A 7,933-nucleotide genomic window follows, 5' to 3' on the forward strand; every position below is an offset into this window, starting at 1 on the left:
GAATAAATGAGGGTCAGAGGCGAGAAGAGAGTTGGGAGCAGAGACGTAGTCAGGCCTAATCCTCATAATCACATCTGTTCAGGACACTGTATGTTTCCACCGAGTACTCTGTGTCCTAAACTGTTTTTGTTATTTGACAAGAAAACTGCAGGAAATGGATCTCGGCTGTTGAGCTGAACATATTTAGTATTTTCAAAATGAGTCTTTTTTTCTCCCCCCGTGTGAATAGCCATTTACTTAAAAACTTTTAAATCTCCTCAGCAGTCATTAAATGTTGCTGCTTATTTCTTTAAGGCATCTTGCCAAATCTAACGAGAAGTAATAGCAACATCTAGCATTTCCCTCAGGTCAAGACCTTTGTCGTGAGCAGGATAATGGCGATTGATTAGCTGCTGATGCTGCACCTGCAGACCTTTCATGTTCCTTAATCGCTCTCTGCAACCTAATGAACCTAATGTAATTAATACTAAAATGCTGTGTTGGATAAATTGCGCAGGTTATTTGTTCTCCAACCATTTGTAATGCTTAAGTATATGCATCAAACTGAGGGGTATTTTTTTCTTGAGTATATGAATGGTGATTATAAACAGAAAGTAAACAAAAAGTAGACTAAGATGTCAGCCTGTTGTGCTTAGGGAAAAATAGACTTGTAAATTAGTACAGTAACTGCTTTCTTACTTTTCAGTTTGTCGCACGATAAAGTTTTTTTCTTTAAAGTATGTTGTCCTAAAAGTGGTTGTTTAAACTAAAAAAAATGTCTTACTTTGGTTCATCCTCACCTCAACAGGTGAAGCCAATAAAGGGGTGCACTCTCTGCTGGTCCATTGAAAGATTTGTTTTCTGCAACAAATAAAAATCCTACATTTCGTTGAAGTAAATATCTAGTGTAGGAGGGAAACCCAATAATTCCTTTTCCTTTTTTATTTTGCTTATTGGAAATCCTGAAGCATAATCAGTTCAGTTCATTTATAAAGAGTCAATTCAGAGTAAGTGTTGTCTCAGGGCACTGGACAAAAATGTTCACATTTACAAACAAAATGCCAATTAGTAAAAAGTTATCTAAGGAAATTCCATCCTTAGATCACAACCTTCTATTCTGAACCAGCACATAGGCGACAGTGGGAAGGAAAAACTCCCTTTAAACAGATACAAACCTGCAGGACTCAGGCAGCCACCTGCCTCGACTGGCTGGGGCAAAAGAGAAAAGCAATACAGGCATGAACTACATTGCAGATAAAGGTGTTCTATCACTGGGGACAAATAAAAAGTGAATGATAGAAATGTTGAAAGGACGAACATGAACAGCAGAGTGAGTAAAGAAGCAGCAGAGTGGGGAAATATGGTCATTTTGTCCTCCAGCAGTCTAAGCCTATAGCAGCATAACCATTATCAGGGCCAGATTAACACTTCGCTGTACCCTGGGCAACAATCTTCAAGGGTCCCATCATCACGGCCCCAGAATCTTAAACTTAAAATTCCTTCTTTTGATGCTGATGCCATTTTACTTTATGTGGATAACTTAAGCTCAGCTTTCTCTGAAGCCATAAATATAGTCATACTTATAGCAAAGTACCACATTTGTTATAGTAAGAGGATGGATAATAAGCCCTCCTTCCTGTTTTATGAATGATTTGAAGTCATACTATTCTTCATTAAGTAGATTAAAAAACTTAAAAACTGCTAGAATCATCTCACAACAGATAAAACGTATTGTTTTAATTGAAACAAGTTTTTCATATGCCACGCTCCTTTGGAAATTTTTTATGTAATTAATTTAAATTAAATTAAATACATAATTATTAAATAATAAAATAATTTAAATTTAAATTAAATAATTATTAAATAATAATTTAAATTAATTAAATTTAATTAATTTATTAAATTTTTTATGTTTATTTCTTTTCTTTTTCGTTATTTTGTGAAATGTCGTTATGACAGCCTTCACGAGTTTGTATTTGTACATTGTTGCATTGTTCTGTTTTGTGTTGTTAATAAAATTCTAGAAATAAAAACCTGATGGGCTTGTCAGCAGGTAAGGGGCGTTTACCTTCGGGAAAAATTGAGGTTGTCGATTGGTCAGTTGCTGACACGCCTACTGGATTGATTGACATGTTGCGCCGTGGAGGATCCGACTCGGTAAAAAATAATAATAATAAATAGAGAGCTGTAGCAACTGGTGCTGGGAGGAGGCGGGGCGGCCCAAATGCAGCGGCAGCGCAGCCGTCTCTCTGCAGCGCAGGGCTCCAGGAGATGACCAGATATTTTGCTTTTGCCCTCACTGCTCTGGGCCACTTAGAGATCGTGGGCCCCTGGGCAGTTGCCCGTATTGTCAATCCGGCCTTGACCATTACCAGTACATACTTAACCCTAAACCTAACCATTACCAGTACATACTTAAACCTAACCATTACCAGTACATACTTAACCCTACACCTAACCATTACCAGTACATATTTAACCCTAAACCTAACCATTACCAGTACATACTTAACCCTACACCTAACCATTACCAGTACATATTTAACCCTAAACCTAACCCCTAACCCACCAACGACACTTCTTCTTATGGGGTCCAGGCTTTGGGCCCCATAAGGAGCAGGTGGTCTTCACAATGTAGTATAAGTTGGAAAAATGGGCCTTACAAAGTAACAAACAAACACACACACACAAACACACATGGGAGGTGAAGATTTAACTCTAACCTTTTTATTTGCAAGGACTCACTCAAGAGAGAATACATACATAGATACTTGTGTATGGAACATGTCAGAATGAGCATCGAATAGAATCGTGATCCAAATGATCCATGGCTGTCGGCAAGTCGGCCTCCAGATGGAGATAAGACCAATGTTTTGGGCATGTTTTCACGGCGACAACGTCAGTGAGACACTGCGAGTCGGCGAGCCTGCCTTCAGGCCGAGACAAGAGAATGTTTTAGGCGTGTTTTCACAGCAGGAGAAAGAGGTTTTCAGCCATCTCAGCCATAATATAATAAAAAAATATTCCTACCAAAAATACTCTAACATTAATCTTCTCATCGGATCTGAAGACCCTTTGACGGGAATCCATTTCAGCCATTTGTGTCGATCTTGTTTCTTTGGTCATCATGCAGATCTCGTGGCCCAAAGGTGATGTTTGACCATTAATCAAGAGCTTTGTCTAGTTCTTCTTTACCATCTCAGAATTGTACAGCTAAATTAACAATAGGCTACATCTTTTGACTCACTCAACCCTCCCTTGTAAACAAGATGCCAAAAATACTTGGACTCCTCTACTTGAGGCAGATATTCACTTCAAACCACCAGAGAGCATTTCACAAACTGGGTTTATATTGAGCATTGTTCAGATGCTCTGAACTGGTCTAGAAAAATGTTTTTAATCGTTAAAAAACAGAAAGTAGTAACTTTCTAAGGAGGTTGTGGGCATTGAATATTATAGTGGCATGAGCCACGCTGACAGATCAATCATTTTCTTTTCTATAAGTCTTTTGTTCTGAAACCCCCACAATTTTATGCCAAGCCTGTTTCTTTGTCACAGTTGCACTGGTTGTGTGATGTGAGGTGTAAACCCATTTCCTCAACCCTTAACTTGTGTTTATTGTACCACCGTTGTCTAATGGTTTGTGATTTATGCCGCACAGCCTTCGTTCTGCTATCTTATGAGTCACCCAAAGTTGTTTTACCTGATGCTTGTCAGTGGAAAAGAATGTTATTTCTGTATACTACATGTCAAATGTAATGGGTGTAATTTTTCACCCAGCAAGGATAGGGAGATTGATGAGGGTTGATGGGGAAGGAAAGGTGCTCAACAAAAGAGGTTTGAAGGAAAATGAGATGCATTAAGACGAGAAAGGTGAAAGGAAAAAGTCGATATGCACTCCTCCATTTCCTTCATTCTCCATTGTTCTCCTGAACAGATGGCAAACTGAGTGTTTAAAAGACGCAGAATGAAGTGTTTAAATGTGTTTTTCTACTGGTGATTCAGCTGAGAGGAAAAGTAGCTTTATTATGTTTTTTGGTAATATGTATTACTGCAAGGTGGGCCTTCGAGTCCTGACCTTTACACGTGTTTGTGTGCCTTGAAAAAGTAAAGAAATTGATGCAAATGGGGAGAGTTCACGGTAACCTCAATTAGCTGCCATTTATTTTGGACATTACCTTCTTGGTACAAAAAGTACAGCTCTTACAGATGTCACTCGAAAGACTTCTCTTTTCAGTGTTTGCAAAATGAAACAACCGGGATCAAGATCTGTGAATGTATAAGGTCTACTTTCCAAATTTATTAGACTCTTTGAATCTGTCTTAACTGTAAAGCACTTTGGTCAACTTTTGTTGTTTTTATGGGCAACAGAAATAAATTCACATTCACATTGACATAAAAATCGGACACTCGCACGAGGTTTGAGGGAACTCACTGGTACACGGTACAGTCCGGGACTACGTACCACTAAAATATTCTGCACCAGTACACAGTACCTGGAAGAGAGGGGAGTGATTGTCTGCTGTAAAGCCTCACTCAGAACCAGTCACGGCTGCACTTTGGGTCAGAATTGATTTGCTAGCAATAAGCGGTCTAAAACACGATTTAATCAGTTAACAAATAACTGTTTTTTTCTCATTTCTAATAGTTTCTACTGTCCGTGCTCTGCTGGAGCCTTGTTTCTGTACCGCGGTGAAGTTAGTTTTACGTTGGACGTTGGACATTCGAGCTCCGTGGTTTCGGCGGTGTGTTCCTCTCGTTCGATCCGAAGCAGGCAGTCTGATTTCAGTCAGCTAGGCTCAGTCTGCCCCTCCTCCATGACGTAATGGTTCGCTTAGGGACCATCAACAAATTACTGACCCAAATGCTCTTCAGAAACAAAAAATTAAATATTTTACATCATTTGACCCTCTGACACAAAACTAATGTTAAACTATTCTAACAGACCTGACACACAAGACACCATCATTTATTTCTCATTTTAAAGCATTTTCTAATTAGTTATTGAGCAAAAAACATGATTTTTGAACAAATAAATTGTGTTAAATTAGAAAATGTTTTAAAATAAGAAATCAATGAGAGTGCCTCGTCTTTCAGGTCTAGTAGAGTAGTTTAACATAAGTTTTGTGTCATTGGGTCACATGACATGAAAATCATTGTGCAAAAACCACTGAATGTCTGATTTATTTTTATGTAGCTTTAAAAATGTATAAAAGCTGATACATTCATTCAAAAGCAAAATTAAAGTTGAAGTATGTAACTTTTATTAAAAAAAATAATAATAATAAAAAACATAAAATTTACATATGTTTTTTACATATTCGTTAAAATTGTCACTACATCGTGACGGTATGGTATAAGACAGATAATCTGTGAAAAGATTGAGCTCAAGACTTGAGGTCTTGGTCTTGACTTGGTCTCGGACCCTAAAAGTCTTGGTCTTGACGTGGTCTCAGGTTAGGTGGTCTTGACTACAGCACTGCATGCTGCACACCTGGACTCACTCCCTCTTAAACAGCGATCCAATGCCGCTCCCCTTTTCTTTGGACATTTCCTCTCCCCCCCTGGGCATGGTTGGGTTGGATGCACTGTGTGAGTTCGCAGCTCTCTTTTGATCTTACTGATCTTCTGTGAACAGTTCTATTTAAGAACTCTTGCTTAGATGAGATGTTTGGTTGAGGTTCTGTCGTTTGCTTTTAACTAACTTTTCTCCTGTGTTGTGGTCAGCCAGGGAGCTCAGCAATTGTACTTTTTGTTTTGTCAGATAAGAGCTGGTTTTGTTTTCTAGCCAGAAGGAGCGTTCCTTTTTGCTTCTTGTTTTAGCGTTGGAGACCCTGAAGTTTAGACCTTTTGTCTCTAACGCCCTGAACTAATAGAATAAATCATTGTAATGCCAAATTGGGTTCGTTTTGAGTTATTAGCTTTGCATTTAATTTACAATTCGTGTTACACCCTGTGCTTCATTGACTCAGTCCAAGGGTTGTAACAAATGCTAAGATATAAAAGATGCATGTGAAGGTACACAATTAAATTAACAAATAAACTTAATTAGGATAATCAAAAGAGCAGCATTACATCATATGAGACGTTTATAAAATTATTGCATTGTTTAAATCCATGCAAATAGTTGAAAATTTAATTTCAAATGAGCTGTGCACGAGAATGTAAATACTGTGTAGGGAAGGATCTCGTGGTGGGAACTTTGCACAGATGATGTCACCCTTTTGGCCAAATGTAGAGTTCATCTTCAAGCAGTCACCATTTTGGCATGCTGTTTACTGTGAAACAATTGTTGAACACATTTTAAGATGCAGTGTATTTGTCTGCATATATTTTTTTTTTCTTTCTCACCGCCTTGTGCCAGCATGTGCACACAACCGAACACACAGCTGACCTTTGGTAAGTCGTGCAGGAGCCGTTCCTCAGATCTCACGACCCAACACAGAAGCTCCATGAATTTCCAGTGAGTTTTATTCTTTCATTCCGAGCTGAGTGGGTAAAGTCCCACGCCTGAGGTTTGCACGGAGCCTTATCCAAACTCAGTCTGCACACAAGTTCAAATAAGTAGTGACCAACATGTGACCTCACCGGAATAGCTTCTGAATAATGCAGTATGTCGGCCATATGACCACTTTCTTGTGAGATAAACTTTGACTGTTTGTTTTATTTCCAGATCAGTTACTGGACAGAGCAGAAGTCATTTTAGTGCAGACGCTATGGGATCTTATAGCTTTTTTTTTTGTTACCACCCATTTTGTATGTTACTATTACCCTTTTGAATTAAAAGTTGTTGTTTTACCATACAATATCCAGTTAGTAAGCCACCATATGTATTAAATTTTTGGGAAATCCGTCAATTTGTGATCTGCAGTGAGGTTTAATGAACAATTACATGTTTTCTTTGGTCAAAGCAGGGGTTAAATAGAAGAGAATTGTCATCTAAATAGTTCAGTACTCTTATCTATGCTCCCATGAAGAACTTTCAGATTCTCTGCAAGACTGCTCTGATGGTCATAAAGCAGACGTTTATTTAAATCCAACAATCTGAACAAAGTGGGCAAACCAAATAAATACAACAAGGTTTTAGTATTTAACTCAAACTTCTGTCCATCATCAGGGTCTGACATGAATCACATTGAAGAGATTTATTCAGATTATCACTAGAAATTTGAAGTTTGATGCCAGTTTCTAATTCTAAATATGATCACATCCATTGTCTGACTAATCGGAACAAGAGAAGAAGAAATGAAGACAGGGATAACAGGAGCTTTAATTCTTAAAGCACATTGTTTCTTTTTTCCCTCCATTAAAAAAAAAAAAAAAGTTTTCACCAAGCAGAAGATGTGTGGAATGAACAACATCTGCTGGGAATGATCAGTCTGCTCATTTCCATCAGTGCACATGTAAGAAAGTCATAGTTACTGTGACCATCGTTATTTTACTGAGCAGAAGGTGGAGGAGAGTTTCTTTATTTCATTTTTTTATTTTTTTTATTTATGCTGATTGCATTTCAGTTAATGGCCATGTGTGAATTTAAGCATGAAAAACAACACAATCTGTTTCCAAATGGCATGAAAAAATGAAAAATACCAGCCACCACTCCTGACAATTTGTTTCCGCTCACATTGTCACAGCAAGCACACAAACACCGAGCTTTTACATTTAACACAAATAACAGATCTGTGTTTCCCGTTGTGTGGAGGAGGGCTGGTTTTATTATTGAGTGGGAAACTAGTGCATTCTGAATCCCAGCACTGTAAAGCAGCAGCTCCGTTCTGTCCTCACCGCCGAGGTTTGGATGGTGGTCACGACTTTGTGTGCCCAAACCGGGTCTCATGAGTTCTGCAATTGCTTTGATGCATTTTTTAAAAAGGCTGTGACATGAATGCCAAAAACACACAGGATCTCATTCCTCCAGACTGCACAGTATCCTCACGATTTCTCACGTTTTCTT

This window comes from Nematolebias whitei, chromosome 7 (genome assembly GCF_014905685.2).
Source record: "Nematolebias whitei isolate Nwh7 chromosome 7, NemWhi1, whole genome shotgun sequence".
In the NCBI taxonomy this organism is placed as follows: Eukaryota; Metazoa; Chordata; class Actinopteri; order Cyprinodontiformes; family Rivulidae; genus Nematolebias; species Nematolebias whitei.